The sequence below is a fragment of the Acinonyx jubatus genome, chromosome C2 (genome assembly GCF_027475565.1).
Source record: "Acinonyx jubatus isolate Ajub_Pintada_27869175 chromosome C2, VMU_Ajub_asm_v1.0, whole genome shotgun sequence".
NCBI lineage: Eukaryota > Metazoa > Chordata > Mammalia > Carnivora > Felidae > Acinonyx > Acinonyx jubatus.
Genome location: NC_069384.1, coordinates 44,035,590 through 44,053,799, shown reverse-complemented (window position 1 = coordinate 44,053,799; position 18,210 = coordinate 44,035,590). Strand labels below are relative to the sequence as shown.

Genomic DNA, 18,210 nt, shown 5'->3' with positions numbered 1-18,210 from the left:
TCTGTGTATTTATCGTGGTGTGTTTAGCAGTATTCCTGACCTATACTTAGTAAATGTCAGTAGTTCCCCAACTAGTGGTAACAATGTTGCTAAATATTGCCAAATGTCCCCTGGGAGGCAAAATCACCTCTAGTTGAGTATCAGGGCTTTAAAGTATTCTTCATGCTCCCAGAGATTCCCATAAATTTTTATGGCATTACTTTAGTGTAAACTGACTACCAATAGCCACCTGACATTTGGGCAAAGACCCCACAATAGATAATGTCTTAGTTTTAGGTTCTACCTGATGTAAACTTGAGACAGAGATTTCAGTACAAGTAGTATGTTTGTGAGATGCTCACTAGAATTACTGATATGGAATGGCAGACTGAAAAAAAAGAGAAGAGTATATTGGCTAGATTAATGAGTGGGTTCTGATTATGGACAATTTTGAGGTACTCCTGTTGAAGATCTCTGGGAACTTTTGAAATATAAGTGTTGTCATACCTGAGGTCAAAAAAGCTGATTTATTTATCTGCCAACTTTCATTGTTTGGGGATTGTTTTCTGAGGAATTAATTTGTTGGTATTTCAGCTCAGCTTTCTCCGTGCATCGACTAAGGACTCAAGCCCAGAAACTTAGAATGAGCAAGGAGAAGGAATTAGAAGAAGTGTAATGTAATGAGGAGATTTAGAATAGGCTTCAATGTGGAGTAAGCATTTAAGCTAAGGCATGCAGGATAAAGTCATGGACGATTAATCATTTGAGAAAAAAAAGTGCATTCCAAGTAGAAGAATCAGCATATACAGAATCCTTGAATGATGTCTGGAACAATCAATAAATTAATGAAGATTAAGCGTGATGAAGTACAAAATGTAGGTAGGATATATTGAAAGATGAACTGACAGTGATAAACAAGGGCTAGATGCTTCAAGATTTTATAGATGATGTTAAAGATGTTAGTTTGTATCCTAAGGAAAGGAGTGAGGATTGAGGATGATTGCATTAACTAAATTAAGTCTTTAAATAGGGGCGACTGGGTGGCTCAGTCGTTTGGGCATCCAGCTTCAGCTCAGGTCATGATCTTGTGATTTGTGAGTTCAAGCCCCTCATGGGGCTCCGTGCTCACAGCTTGGAGCCTGGAGCCTGCTTCAGATTCTGTGTCTCCCTCTCTCTCTGCTCCTCCCCTGCTTGCACTCTGTCTCTGTCTCTCTCAAAAATAAATAAACATTAAAAAAAAAAAAGAAAATGTCTAGATGGTTTCAACTATCGATTAAAGATTGATATAGAGTGAATAAAAATATGTAATTGGGTTGCCATAACTGTGGATCAGGTAAAGGACCGTGAGGGGTACATATAGATTGGAGGCATATATCAATGAAGGAAAGATGTAGAAGGAAGGAAGTGGAAGGAAAGATGTAGAAAAAATGAGTTTAGAGATATTTAAGAGGAAAATTAATTGAATTGTAGTGGAGATAAGGTTTTTAAGAGCAGTGTCTTGATTTCTGTCTTGCAAAACTGGTTGTATGATGGTGGTGTGAACTGAGATAAAGAACACTGGAAGAGGCAACCTTGTGTATATGTGTGTGAGTGAGCGTGTGTGTCTTTGTGTACCTGTGTGTATGCTTGTGTGTGTATACATATACACAGGGAGCTACTGGGAAGACAAATTATATATTTGTGTTTTAGAAGTATATCATTGAAGGTCCAGTTAGGAGAGGGAAGTAACACTAGTTATGTTAACTCAGTGAATTTAATATAAAAAGTAAAAGATAGTGGTAACTAGATATTGAAGAACTGAGAAAAAGGACCAAAAAAATGAATGCTGAGATATCATGGAGATAGTAACTGCAGAAAGCAGCTATCCCTCCTGGGAGTTGTGGAGCTAATGGAAAAGTTTGGAATTATTAAAAATTAAAAGCATAAGGGGGACACCGTGAAGCTGGATCTCAAACTTCCAGATCTCAGACTTGCTTGACTGGTCCTAGTGTTGTGAAGTTGGGGGACAGGCAATGTGAGGACAGGACCACGTAGAATATACTAGCTGTGGTACTGTTGTTTCTGAAGGGACCCAAAGGGACTATGTCTGGGGTTGCTGGAAAGACAACAAACTGGCATCAATTGCTGCTGCTGGTTTCAGTTGTCACGACCAGGATGAAAAACCAGTGTGAAGCTGACACTATCAGGAACAGGAAGGAAACAGCCTGACATTGCTTAGTCCTCTAGTTTTCCAGTCCTCTCCAGCATCCCTGATTCACAGGGGCTACTAGAAAGTCATCTATCCCTTAGCCAACTCTATTTCTTTACAGCATTATTATTGCCAGATATTATATTATATATTTGTACATTTGTTTACTTTCTCTTCAGTGTCATGTAACCCCCCAAGAATGTATTTTTTGTTTTATTTACTATTCTTTCCTTAGTATTTGGAGAAATGAAATGCACCCAGTAGGTGTTTGATAAATATTTGTATGTTAAGGAATAAATGAGTCCTTACAGCTCTGTTTGATGCCAGCTCTTCATTCTGGGATCCTGACCATTGCTTATGACAGAGTCCCCACCAGTACAAACTACTACCTGTTGCTGACTTTGGCTTCATATACCATCTTGTCCGTAGGGGAAATAAAATTATATTCCATAATCTTATTTCACCTTTAGGTACTTGTTACTTACTATTAGATATTTCTCACAATTTTACTGAAAATAGCTATGCAAGAATGACTGAACAGTGATTTTTTATGTGTACATATATACATATATACACACATGTGTATATATGTATTTATGTATATATATACAAGTATATATGTATACACACATATATGTGTATATATATGTAAACAATCAATTATAGCATTCTTTAATTATAGTGTCTTAAAGTGGTAAAGATCATAGGCCCCCCAAAATAGGAATTTTTCCAGATTTCATTTTGTATGAACTAAAAGCTTTGGTGATTTAGGCTTTTGTGTTTTATGTTGTTATAATAATCTCATAAAATTTTAAATATGTTTGGAGAGAATGAATGAACCTACTTTCTGCCCAAAAGACAATATATAACATCATGCAACATAATTTTATTGTTTCTAGTATTAGACAGTTTCCCTTGAAATACAATCTTCACTTTGAATAATAAACCAAGTACTCCCCCTGAAATACTCAAAATATACTTCACTACTAATCATAAGATGTTTTGACAGTTCCATGTTTTATGAGCTGAACTGAGGCCACAGTGCACAGGATCTATAAAGGAAAGCATTCTCTGTGGGGGTCCATATATTTCACATAATGGTGGCATAATTTATTCTTTTCCGTTGTGAAAAGATATCCTGGCACAACTACTAACCAATGTATAAAACACTGAAACAGGCAAGTTGACATTTTTACTAGAGTTCTATGATCTCATAATTTTTTTCCTTGGCAGTACTTCCACTCGAGATCTTTAAAAGGTCCATTTTTTTTCTTAAATAGTCGCTTCCCCTTAACCTATTACTAATATTGGAGCATAAAATAATGTATAAATAATTTTGACCTTTTCCTGCAAGGTCTGATGGGACTTGGCAAGCCGTCCTAGAGTTAATAATGTTACAACATTTTTTGTTATAAAGTGGTAAATAGGAATACTTTTTCTATTTCTAAAACTTCTATAATTTTGAAGGACCCAAAGAAACTATTGGATCTAAGTAGAAAAATTCCTTTTTTTGTTCCCTCTGGAAGAAGCCACATCTATCATTCTAGTGAATTATATTATTACAAAGCATTATCAGTGACAAATATTTTAAATTGGAAATATACCACTAATACAATCTAATTATCATTATCTAAATTATACAGTTTAGAATGTTGGAGAAACTATTCAAAAAGTATTTTGGTATCTTTTTGCTACTGGCTTCACAGTTTCTCTTTCAGTTTTAAGTGGTGTAGTTTATAGAATTCATTTCAGCTCAAAATGTACCTAATAGGTGCAAGGTATTGCCAGTCATAAGCAAAACAGTGTAATATTAGATAGAGTAAAACATCATAAACCAAATAGATTCTGAATAATTTAACATTCTATTTGGTTAACAGAGGCCAGGGCATTGAAAGGACAAACTGGTGGCTGACTGCAGTCATGTAGGATGTGTCAAGAGAGAGCTTTAAGTGGGGAACCATAGAGCACAGAGAGAAATAATATTACGGTAAGATACAGCAGGCAGATAATGCCAAATTAGGATAAGGTAGACTGTAAAGGGGGAAAAGCAAATTTCAACTAATTGAATATAGAAAATTATACATAAAAGAAAGTTAATAACAAATTGGTTTTAAGCCAGTTGACTGGAAAAACAGCAGTGCTAGTAGCAGTCAGGAGGATGGAGAAAGATGATAATAGATGTGTTCAGCAGGAAGTGGGGGATTATCCGGGGTTTGAGAGAGATCAGGGATTGATTTGTTAATCCCTACAAAGCTTATGATTGCTTTCATTAGAATTGTTGGGATGGAAATTTAAAGTGAAGGTAATTTTTTTTAGAAGATTGGTTTTCAGTTTTTCTTTTTTCCCAAATTAGAAGTGTTCTCTGTGTTCATTTTCTACATCACTTTGTACCACATTTACTGCACTTACTATTGTTTGTTTTGATTCATGAATATTTGTGAATTTGACTCACCATTCTATTTGTTTAAATGTTCCTGAGGGGAAGAAACATTTATTTAACTTTATATTTCCTCCAATGCCTTTAGTAATGCTTTCCACATAAAAAGAAGCAACAAATATTTACAGAACATAATAGAACACAACAAGAGCATTCCAAGCTGGAAATGCAAAGATAAACTGCCTAAATCCGCCTCATCTTAAATTCACCAATAAAAGCGTGAAAATTCTAATGTGTTTATTTTGATTGCACCTGACTGAGAATTAAACATAGGACCACTTAAAAACAAACAAACAAACAAACAAACAAAAAAACGAAAGTGGAAATATGAGAAAGCATAAAATAAACGTGTAACTTTAGTTTCTCCATTTCTCCCAGCATATTTTCCTTAATTTTATATTGTGATATTTCTCACAAGACTACTTGTGCTGGTTAGCATGGTTCATAGTACAGCCATCAGATTTTTCTTTCCCCCTTTGGCCACTCTGCTTTTATTGGGTAAGGATGTCTCCCTTCCTCCTGTAGATATGGCTGCACCTATAGAGCTCAGCTGTTACTCCAGTAGTGTTCAACTTTGTACTTTAACCTCTGCCACTGCCCTCCAGAATCACCTGCTAACCTAGTACCCATTGCACTCTGAGAAACATTGCTGACACCCTGACACCTAATGCTGAAAGTAGACATTAACCTGCATCAATGTGGCAGAATAGTGTGAGGCCAGCTTTCAGCAAATCCTGTTTTTTATTTATTTATTTATTTATTTATTTATTTATTTATTTATTATTTATTTATTTATTTATTTATTTATTTATCCCTCGGCTCCTGAGAGCACCTTCGCTTCCTAGCTTCTCTTGAAGTTAGCTGAGACACTGTGATTGAATTGTGAGATTGAATTATGAGTGGAGGTGATATGCGGCACTTCTGGGCCAGGACAGTTAAGAGCTAGTATGCCATCTTTCCTCTCTTCCTCAATATTATGGCCCAGAAGATCATATGATCTAAACATTCTAGCTGTAAATTGGACAAAGACTTCCCAACTCACATCAGACTGATTTCTGTGTTTATCTATTACATAGCATAGCCTACTTCTTGAAAGATATATGAGGAAGCATTTTTTTAAAAGTATTATTAGAAAGATCTCAAAAAAGTTCTGAGTATACCCAAAGGTTTTAGAGAGTTCAGAATATAATCTTTTTCAACTTTTCATTCCTATGCTGCTTACTACACAACTGAGAGATAACTCCATTGAGGGCTAAGCTAAATATTAAATCTGTATGATAGTGGCTGTATCATATAGAAAATTTCTCTTTAACTCAGAAGACTAAGGCTTGATATTAGGTCAGGTTTTGTCTTGTCTGTCTCTTTCTGCCCTAAGACTTCTGTATAAATAGAAGCTTCCTAAGAGATAAACATGTCCAGACATGCCTGGATCTTAGCAGCAACAGAACCTGGATATACATTATCCTATTGTATAAAAGACAAGCTGATTTATGGACACGGATACTGGTAAATGAAAAGTTTGAATAAATGCATATTATCTAGGTTTTGAAAGGCTTCTCAGTACATGTGAAATTAAGAAATACGTGTTAAAGTTTTCATGATTTCTTGGTTGGGATAACTTAATATTTTTTATCATTCTTTGAATAACACAGTAGATGGAAAATACTGCAAATAAAGAGTGACATATATGTTCTAGAATTATATGGATTATTTTACTAGTAGTTTTTATAGCATATGTTAGCATTTGAGTTATATTTATATTCCCAGATTTAAATCCTATAAATTCCCAGTATTCATTTCTAAAAATATAAAAATACATTGAATTTAATATTTCAAAATTTTATGTTAATGCACCACATTGCTCCTTGTTAATAATCATTTGAATATGGTATTAATCAGCACAGTTCCAGTAATTTTCCTGATTAGGATAGTTTTCAGATAGTCAAAGCATTTTCTTTTCCCCTTGATTAAGAGGATTATGGGTTTCATCTTAATTGGTGGTTTTAAAGTCCATCCTTAAAAAATTTTTCGGGAGTAAAACATCTATTTTTCTTTCTCTTTTCCTCCAGTTACTTTAGAGAATGGAGCTCTCCTTGGTATCCCATTCCTCGATTCTACTCCCCCATCTTTCTGCTACTGTGTCTCATGTCTTCTGCCATAATAATATCCATTCTATATATTTTGTTCTTTCAGAGAGAGACCATGTCATATTATTTTTATATCACTCATGTATATAACAATGCCTGACAAATAAGATCCTTAATATTTTGTTTTTTTAAAGGATGAGTGGGTAAGTTATCACGTACATGAGTGAAACTTTAAACACCAGTTTAAAGTGTTTCTAAGTCTATTACTGGAAAATGGAGCATGAAGAATCTAGGGCTAGATTAAATTTTTCTGATCATTTCTCATAGAACCATTCCATCACAACATTGGTTAAACTTGGATAAGCCTAGAAAAGACACATTAATACTTTCACACAGTCCAATTAAATTTGAATGATCTTTATTCACATGTCACTTTAGCAAGCTCATTCCTATGGTCACAACACAGAATTCATTTCTTGAAATCTCTCCAGCTCTGAAATGAATATTGCTTTCTTTGAACAGAGTTTTGCTTCTCTATCACTCTCTCAATATTAATAGCCTTCTTTTCAGATCTACCAAGTTCTCCACTTTCCTTTTCTAGGTGTTATTTCATTTTAAACTTCTTTTTCTTTTCTGTTCAGCCCAGATCCCATCATCTATGACATCAATTAATTTTTTTGCCATTTTATGCAATTCTATTGCCTTTCCTATCCATTTGTTCAGCTGTTCAGGGTTTGCAGAACATACTGCATGTTTGTTTCAAGGTAGTAACTCAAAGTTCCTTTTAGATAAAATAAAGTGACTAATAATAAAGTGCCTAGATGCAAGTAAAATTTTTGTTCTCCAGTTTCAAGAGGACTAGCAACTCCATCATCTGTTTAGTTTCTCAATACCTTCCACTCTTTCTTCAAGATTTTTATCTCATTATTTCCTCTTTACTTCCATTATGTAATCTTTCTTCCTGATTAGTTCATTAAGCAAGTGTTCTCTCTGCTTACAACTACCAACTTTTCTCCATATTTACCCATCGCTCTGTTGGTAAAAGAAATGTCCTTTCCCTTAAGTCAAAACAAATATATCTACATTTTTGTTTCCAGCTCTTCTGGCATTACATCACATACTTCTACAACATTCTCTCCATGAGAGAAATTCAGCCTTTTTACTATTAAATAATTAAATAACAAAACTAACTTGAAAATTAGAATGTGTGAATTTCAAAACTAGACCTGTCATTTGAAGAGACAAAAATTATTTTAGGGAGCAGCTGTATGGGGAATACTTAACTTGTACAACTTACTGATAAAGCTCCACCTCCATTGTTCTATAGAACAAATGATTAAGGCTTCTGTCAGCCCATTAATTGGCTTCTGTATTGCCATTTGATCAAAAAGATGTTCTGTGATGTTTGCTAAATATTCTGGGGAAGAAATTCTTATGATTTTCTACCTGAACTTCAATGGGGAAGGAAACAGGATATTATGTTACAATATCTACCTTGAATGGAAAACTGGCTAAATATGGAGATTTATGGAAGGAGAAAGGAGATGAGAAAGAGAGATAGAAACTCTCTTCCTGGTGGCATAAGATATAATTTGAGCATCCTTTAAACCTTGCCTTAAGTCCTTCTTAGCCTTACACTTGAGTTATTTTGTGTTAGTCATTTGGAACTGGAAAAGAATTGAGTGATATAGTACTTAGTATGTATTTACTTGAAATTATTTCCTGATTATTTCAGTTGACTCTAATTGTGAACCATTACTACTCAATTACTGTAATTTTAAATACTCTTTTAGTATGTCATATAGTAAGACTCCTTTACAACATTTAAAACATAAATTTCCTGGCTACTTACAAGTATTCATTTTACTAGATAAAATTTCATACTTATATGTTTCCAAAATCTAGAAAAATAACAAAAATTAAACTAAGCAAAACAAGAAAGTAAACACAATGAATGCTGTTAAGGATCACGATGGATTTCCACACTCAATTGTTGGGATTTTATAATTTTATATTTATGCTGAAATATCTTACAGAATGATTTAAAAAAATTTTTTTAATGTGTATTCATTTTTCAGAGATGGAGACAGACAGACCATGAGCAGGGGAGGGGCAGAGAGAGAGGGAGACACAGAATCTGAAGCAGGCGCCAGACTCTGAGCTGTCAGCACAGAGCCTGATGTGAGGCTCAAACCCACAGACCATGAGATCATGACCTAAGCTGAAGTCAGAAGGTTAACCAACTGAGCCACCCAGGTGCCCCCAGATTGATTTTTTTTTAAGTTTATTTATTTTGAGAGAGAGAAAGAAAGAGAGAGAGAACGTGTTTTCTGGGGAGGGGCAGAGAGACAGGGAGAGAGAGAATCTCAAGCAGACTGTGTGCAGTCAGTGCAGAGCCCAGTTTGGGGCTCAAACCTATGAACTGTGAGATCATGACCTGTGTCGAAATCAAGACAGATGATCAGCCAACCGAGCCACCCAGGTACCCCCAGAATGATTTTCATATACTTATTTTATCCTTCTTTATGTCTCTCAGTAGAATTTTATGATCTCTCTATATAGGTATTTATATTTCTAGTTTTTTTGTTATTGCATTTTCATATTATTGTCATTGTAATTTAAATACTTTTAATTAATTAAATTGTTGAATTTAGGAAAACTGGAATTGGTAGGAGGATATATGAAAATTTGTGAGTGTCAGTGGATGGGAGGCTGCAGTGTGTTCCCATATTGAGAGCTCACAGTGAGTGGCCTTAAGGATATAGTTTCATATTGCACCATAGAGTGTTCAACTAAAGCCAACTCCGTTAGGAATTCTGTCCTCATCAGTGGTATCATATGGAGCAAAACTGCTCATTACTCAGAGAAAGTAAACAGGAATCAGTAATGAATGATTCTGCATGGGGCAGGGTTGGGATGGGTGAGTTGTTGTATTGCTTTTTCATTGGAAAAATTATAAGATCAAATGAGAATGGATATAAGTTGTGGATAATTGGAATCATACCAATTCTGTGAGATTTAAAATTAAAACATAAGTGTGACATATATTTCTAAAGAATGTGATCAACAGAAGTTTTATACATGTCAGCCTGATTCTCATCCCCATGTATGTTGGATGCTTTTATCCTAAATTCCTAAATATTAAGGGGAACAAACTAAAAGTTAACATAAAAACCATGCTCATTCTTTAAAGAAACTCAGATTTACATTGATTAAATATCTAAGTCACAAAGTGATGATATTGTGAATAAAATGGATGAGATTACACAGTAGACAAGTTATTTTATTTTTACTTATTAAAGTAGAAATGGGGAATTATTTCTTACGGAATAAACACCTTTTAGAAGCTACTAATCATTAAATAAAATGATGTTAAAATATTTTTCCAGTAATTTATAAAAGGGAATGAAAAATAATGATATAATATCTTGAGACACAAGAACGTAGTATACCGATTTGAATTATCTCTTGGTTTGCAGTTGAAATAACCTTTAGCACAGTGATATTTAATGCGAGAAGTATTGTAATATGATAATTTTATATGTGAATAGGTTAAAAAGGCTTCTTAAAAATTATTTTGTTATCATTTTCCATGGCTTATGCACTTTGATAGTTCCTTTTTCTTCAGTTTTGAGTATAAGAGATATCTTATTGCAAATGGGAAACTAATTTTTTACTCTTTCACATAAAATAGCCAATTTTGCTCCAAATTCTCAATATTTCACCTTTTATTTTCTCTGAATGAGTGAGCCTGAGGCATTTTTCTTGGCTAATTTGCAACAACATAAAAGAGAATATGTGGGGAGATGAACATTTCATCATGAAATCTAACCTTTAGAATTTCAACATAATGTGGAAACATGTTATGGAGGTAATTTGTTGATTTCAAAGTAGTATATGGAAGAGATTCTAGTGAATAGAGAGCATGAAACTAAAATCATAATGTCCTTATGTTTTTGATTTCTTGAACTTTATTCATAAATGTAACTGTCCAAAATAAATTGAATTCATGATTTATGTGATATTAGTATAATCCCTCCTGCTTTTCTAAAGTCAATGTCTTTGTGATATCTTTTTCTGATCTTTCATTTCTTTTAAACACACATTTTAGTACAGTTTTAGATTTACAGAAAAATTAAGAAGATAATATAGAGGTTCTTCTATATTCCACATCTAGTTTTTTCTTATTAACATTTTGTATTAATATGGTATATTTGTTACAATTAGTGAAACAATTTTGATATACTATCCTTAATTATGGTTGATACTTTATTAAGATTCTTTTAGTTTCTCCCTAATGCTCCTTTCTCTGGTCTAGGATCCCATTTAGGATACTGTATCACATGTAGTTTTCACATATTATTTGGAATTCTTCTGCATGGGAGATTTGTCTTTTCAATCATATGTTTGTTCCATATGGACTTATGGATATTTATTTTATACTTTGGGTATTAGCTTAATATTGTTTTATTTTGTTGATGAAACATTCTAACACTGGCCTTTGGGAAATGTGCCCTGTGGCTCCCATGTCTTTTTCACACCCCATCAATGTAGGTTTTATTTATTTATTTTTTGATTTGACTCAACAAGATGCTTCAGTCTCATCACATGTATTTCCTGCTCAAGTCCTATAGTTAGCCACTTCTCCAAGTAGCATGGTTTCTTTTACTGGGAAATGGTGTTAGAAACGAAGGTATTGGTATTAGGTATACTCTTTGCTACCAAGGTGTCCTTGCTTCTAGGCCAGCTCAGCTGACAGAACAAGAAGGTATATATGTGTATGTTAACATGTGTATATATACACATATCTATAAATATTTCTTTTTTTAACAATCTACATGTATATAAAACTGAATATGAGTTCATACTGATGGTCACAACTATAATGTATCACCATATGGATTGTTCTAGCCTCCTTTTGCTTATCCATAAATTCTCACCTCACCAGTAAGAACCTGGCTTCCTCCATCCACCATACATTTGGGTATTTGTTCAATTTCAACATATGTGTATAGCTGTATAAGAATTGCTTTCCACTGGAAAACTTTATCAAGTATAATACAGTGCTTATTTATAGTTTCTTTTACCCACTTGTTTCCAAAGTTACTTTGTCACCACATCTCCCCATGCACACATCCTGACCTCTTCAGGGAGGTTGTTTCATACATATGAAATGCACTTAGCTTGCTGTATTAGAGTCATTATTCCATCCTGGCATCCTTCAACTTCCTAAATAATTGCATACATTATGTTTAAATCCATGTGCTGTGAAGTTCTGTGGGTTTTGACAAAAGCACAATGTCATGCATTCCTCATTGCAGTATCATTTGGAATAGTTTTACATTCCCAAGTCCCCTGTATGTCACCTATTCAACTCTCCCTTACTTCTACCCCCAAATCTCTGGCAACCACTGATATTTCTTTAATTTTTCAGAAATTTACATAATTGGAATCATATACTACATTGTATTTTCTGGCTGACTCTTTTCAGTTAGCAATATGCAGTTAAGATGCATCTATGTTTTCCATAGCTCGATAGTTCATTTATTTTTATTATTGAATAAAATTCCATTATATGCATGCATAATAATTTATTTACCCATTCACCTACTGAAAGATAACTTGGTTGCTTCCAGCCTTTGGCAACTATAAATAATGTTGCTGCAAACATTCACATGTAGGTTTGTGTGGGAAGATGTTTCAACTCAATTGGTTAAATATCTAGAAGCATTATTGCTGGATCGTTTGGTGTGGTATTTAGTTTTGTAAGAAACTGTGAAATTGTCTTCTAAATTGGCTGTACAATTTTGTATTTCTATCAGCAAAGACTGAGTGCTCCTGCTGTTCCAGATCCTCAAAAACATTTTGTACAGTCAATTTTTTTGATTGGATGTTAGCCATTCTTAAAGGTATATAGTGGTGTCATGTTATTTTAATTTGCTGTTCCCTACTGACATATAATGTTAAATATGTTTTCAAATACTTACTTGTCATGTTTTCCATATATTCTTTTTTGAGACATCTTTTCATACATTTTGCCCATTTAAAAAAAATTGGATTGTTTGTTTTCTTACTGTTGAGTTTTAAGAGTTCTTTTCACATTTTGGATATTTGGATAGAGGTCCTTTATAGGAGACATATTTTAGAAATATTTTCTTCCAGTTATTGCCTTGTCTTTTTGTTCAGTGTCTTATAATAACAAAAATTTTTACTTTCAGTAAAGTCCAATTTATAAATTTTAAAAAACAGATTGTTGTTTTGATGTTGCATTTAAAAACTAATCACCAAAACCTAAATCATTTACTTTTCTTTTATATTATCTTCTAGTCGAATATATTTTACATCTTACATTTAGGTCTTTGATCCATTTTGAGCTAATTTTTGTGAAAAGTGTAAAGTTTGTGTTTAGTTTCTTTATTTCCCCCTTCCTTCCTTCCTTCCTTCCTTCCTTCCTTCCTTCCTTCCTTCCTTCCTTCCTTCCTTCCCTCCTTTCTTCCTTCCCCACTCTCTTTCTCTTTCTTTTTCTTTCTTTCATATTCCAGCACTGTTTGTGTAAAAGACTATCCTTTCTTCTTTACATTGCCTTATTCGTTTGTCAAAGATCAGTGGACTGTATTTGTGTGGGTCTACTTCTGGGCTTTCTACTCTGTTCCATTGATCTATGTGCTTAGTCTTTCACTAATACCATGCTGTGTTGATTATTATATCCTTTAATAGATTTTGAAGTCATATACTGTGTTAAGCCTCCAATATTGTTATTGTTTAGTATTATGTTGGACATACTGGGTCTTTTCCTCTTCCATATAAGCTTTAAAATCAGTATTTCAATATCTACAAAATACTTTTCTTGAATTTTGATTGGGATTGCATTGAATCTCTTGATCAAGTAATCAAGAATGACAGTCTTATCAGTACTATGTTCTAATCCATGATCATGTCATTTCTCTCCATTTATTTAGATATTTGAATCCTCTCATCAAAGTTTTACAATTCTCTGCATATAGATCTTGTGCATATTTTGTTCAATTTCTGTCTAAGAATTCCATTCTTTTGATCTCTTATAAAGTGTGATTTTCTAAAAAAATTCAAAATCCAGTTTTCATTGCCAAGATATAGGAATATAACTGACATTTGTATACTAACATTGTATGCTGCAACCTTGCTATAATCACCTACTAATTCCAGGAATTTTGTCATTATTTCTTTTGGGTTTTCCACATGGGCAATCATGTCATCTAAGAACAAAAACACTTATGTTACCTCCTTCCAAATTTGTATACTTTTATATTGTTTTCTTGCCTTATTGTGGTAGCTAGGATTCCAGTATGATGGTGAATAAGAGTGATCAGGAGCGGAATCTTTGCTTATTTTAATTTTTTTAAAAATGTTTTTGCTTTATTTTTGAGAGACAGAGAGACAGAGAATGAGTGGGGGAAGGGCAGAGAGAGAGGGAGACACAGAATGTGAGGCAGGCTCCAGGTTCTGAGCTGTCAGCACAGAGTTCGATGCGGGGCTCAAACCCACAAACTGTGAGATCATGACCTGAGCCGAGGTCGAGGTTGGATGCTTAACTGACTGAGCCACCCAGGGGGCCCTGCTTATTTTAGATCTTAAGGGGAAAGTGTCCATTTTCTCACTATTAAATATGATGTTAGTTTTAGCTATTATCAAGTTGCTGAAGTTCCCCTCTATTCCTAGTTTTCTGAGTTTTAACATGAATGGACATTATATTCTTAAGTGACTTTTCTTGTAACAATTGATGTGCCTATATGATTTTATTCTTTAGTCTATTGAAGTGGGAGATTACATTAGTTGGCTTTTGAATGTTGAACCAACCTCGCATATGTGGTATAAATTTTACTTTCTCTCTCTCTCTCTCTCTCTCTCTCTCTCTCTCTCTCTATATATATATATATATATACATATATATATATACGTATATATATACGTATATATATACACACACACACACATATATATAAAAGACATTGTTAAATGTGATTTGCTAATATTACATCGTGGAGTTTTCCCATCTGTATTCGTGAGAGATATTGGGCTTTAGTTTTCTTTTCTTGCAGTGATTTTATCTGGGTTGGTATTAGGGTAATGTTACCTTCATAAATGAGCTGGAAATTTTCTCCCTGCTTCCTGAAATAGGTTGTAGAGAATTTGTATCATTACTTTCTTAAATATTTAGTAGAATTCATCAATGAAAACATCTGAGCCTGGTGCTTACTGTTTTGAAAGGTCATTAATATCAATTCACTTTATTTAGTAAATTTAGTCCTATATAATTCAAGTGTCATCTGAAAATTCATTCTAATTATTTTTTTTTACTTTGCCCATTTCTGTTTCTCTCTTTTTCATGAGCATACAACAAACACATAAATACATGCATGTGTGTATGCATGAACAAACAAAAAACCTACCTTATATCCTATACCTCCAAAGTGGCACCCACATAGCAATGCATCCGCCCCAAGTACCTCAAATATGTTCATTCTATTCCAAATATGCATCAGATTATTGTATTCAAAGGTGTCAGGCCAAAGTTTTCTTAAGATAGGCCTCAATGTTATTTCTACTTTTGTTCTAGTTTTCTGTAATTATTCTTACTTTGTAGATTTTGATGATTATGCTTTGCAATGCCAAAATTTCCTTTTGGTCCTTTATATATATTTCTTATAACTTTACTGGTATTCTATATTTAATGAGGCATTTTCATAACATTTTTCTGTAATCCTTTAAACATGGTTCTATATACGTCTCTGATCATAGTAGTGGATGCTTCTAGATCTTTGTGTGAGTCCAATATCTGGGTTTCTCTAAAAGGCAGTTTTTATTGTCTGCTTGTTTTTCTGTGAATAGCCCATACTTTCTTTTTTCTTGTGTGTTTTATAGTTTTTTTTTTTTAACTGGATGTTTTAGATAATATATTGTAGCAATATAGGGGTGCCTGGGTGGCTCAGTTGGTTAAGCGTCCAACTTCAGCTCAGGTCATGATCTCGCGGTTTGTGAGTTTGAACCCCGTGTTGGGCTCTGTGCTGACAGCTCAGATCCTGGAGCCCGCTTCGGATTCTGTGTCTTCCTCTCTCTCTGCCCCTCCCCTGTTCATGTTCTGTCCCTCTCTGTCTCTCAATAATAAATAAATAAATGTTAAAAAAAATTTAAAAAATATTGTAGCAATATATACTGACACTACCTTCTCCCAACCTGGGGCGTGTTATTATTGTTATTGTTAGCTTGTTTATTTTTTTTTAATGATTTGGCTGAACTACTTCAATAAAGTAATTTCCACTGTAAAGTTTAGCCTCTGAGGTCACTTCTTAAAATGCATAGCATTAGGCTTGCACACAGTTTTCTTGAATTTCAGATCAGTATGGTTTTGGCCAGGTTCTTTTTGACTGTAACTTTCCCTTTTCTCTCCATTAAGTTTCTGGCTGATCTCCTACTGATATCACACCTACCTGTTAGCCTCCACTAATAGACATCTGATTGATCTATGTTTTCAACAATGCCCTGGGCGTGAATTGATCCTAATGGGTTCTGATCACACAGTTCCAATGTCTATGTGTGTGGGTTTCCCATACATACACTAAGAAATGCTCTGACACAAGCAGGGTGTCCTATAATTCAACTCAGTTCTGACACCATCTCCCAGGAGATAGTATCAGATCCCACAGGTTAAAGGCTCAATCATATGGTTAGGTAAGAACTAGACATGAGCAGTAGAAGGAATGCCCTAGGCAGAGTCCCAAGTCATTGAAGGGGTATGATAGAGACATAAGCTGGAAGTGAGAATGATGATACTTAAACTAGACATCATAAGCCCAGGAGCACAACATCTTGAACTTGTGGCTTCCAAACTTGGGCCTGACAGACCAAAGAAGCTCAGGTGAAGAACAAGTGCTCTCCTCTTCCACCCCTGCTCCAGGGTAACCCCTAGACTCATTGTAATGCATTTGCATTGTAGGTACAGCCCCACCTGATGGAGAAAGACATCCAGGATGGTCCAGTACAAACATGTAGGGTCAAACCCCCCCCCTCCCAAATTGTGGGAGGAATTTCCCAAGTGATTGGAAGCAGCCTTCATTAAAGACCACCCCACTGTACACCACGGCTCCCCCCAGCCCAGAGAGACCCAATAATGTCCAATCCCAAAACAACCTAGGGGCTGGTTCCACCTCACAGAACCTGCCTGCTCTCCCACCTTGAGAGTGTACTTTTACTTTAATAAACTGCTTTGTGTTTGCTACTTTCCTTCTGGCTGTCTTTATTTGAGGGCAGAGCACTACATGAATCTCATAAGTCTCAGGGAATCCAAGGACCATGACCTTCATTCACACAACTCAGACTCTCTCACCCATAACAATACAGAGTGCCTGCCCTCCTCCTCCCTATCCCCAGAGTGCAGTCACCAGTCCACATTGTCACCTGTGCTTCTGATCTGTTATAGATCTGAGGTTACAATTAATTTGTTAAAGTGGTTCACATAACTCAAGAGAAACATTTTACTTGCTAGATCACAGGTTTATTACAAAATGTCTAACTCAGGAACATCCAGATGGAAAAGATCCATAGGACAAGGTATGAGAAAAGGGCTTGAGCTTCTGCTCTCTCTCTGGGCATCCCCATTTTCCTTGAATCTCCATGTGTTCACCAACCTGGAACTATCCTTTTTGAGTATTTACAGAGACTTTATTACAAAACCATGATTGACTAAATCATTGGCCATTGGTGATTGAATTCAGTCTCTAGCCCCTTTTTCCTTCTTATAGGTCCCAGGGTGGGAATGAAATTCTATTCCTCTAATAGCATAGTTGGTTACACTAGTAACCAGCCCCCATCATTAGGAGCTCTCCAAAAGTAACCTCATTAACATATCAAAAGATACGTTTTCATTCTCACCACTTAAGAAATTTTAAGGGTTTTAGAAGCTCTGTGTCAGAAAAGAGGACAAAGACCAAATATATACTTCTTATGATAAATCACAATATTGCACTCTACAGTCTGATCTAATTAAAGTTAGATCCTTTTTCAGAGACAGTATTTCCAATTTCAGGCTTTCTTTGTCTCCAAGAAGACTCTTGGCTGTCTTCCCTCATTTTCTCTGTTAAACTTTTAGCTGGCCTACCATTTTTCTTATTGTGAAAATAACTTGGAACTATCAACCTCCTTTTAATTTCTCACCTCTGTGATTTCTTGTGTTTTCAAGAATGCCCTTAGGTCATGAATTCTCCAAGCTCTGAATTAGTTTAGAACTCTTAGAGTTGTGGAACTGTCTGTTCTTAAATTCTGTCTATCCCCTACTGGCATTATCTTTGTGTTTTAAGTCTCCCAGTTGATAACCATAATCTATATGTCAGGTGTGAGATTTAGCCACTTGGTCTTGGCTTGCCCCTTTTGGCAAGGAATCTCTGTTTCACAGGGAGCGGAAGTACAGGTGATTGGACCCCAGTGCTCTCACCCTGTACTGCATGGGGTAGAGCTTCTGTCCTTTGAATAGAGGCTGAGTGGGA

General features: G+C 34.8%; 1 long non-coding RNA gene across 2 annotated transcripts in view; it reads left to right on the top strand.

Moving 5' to 3' along the window:
* The first annotated feature begins 4,050 nt into the window (after nt 1-4,050).
* Nucleotides 4,051-18,210, top strand: part of LOC113604766 (uncharacterized) — a 90,201-nt gene continuing 76,041 nt past the window's right edge. For both annotated transcript variants that reach the window (XR_008297614.1, XR_003426777.2), the window contains exon 1: nt 4,051-4,154. This is a non-coding gene — a long non-coding RNA (uncharacterized LOC113604766). The remainder of the gene's footprint in view (nt 4,155-18,210) is intronic.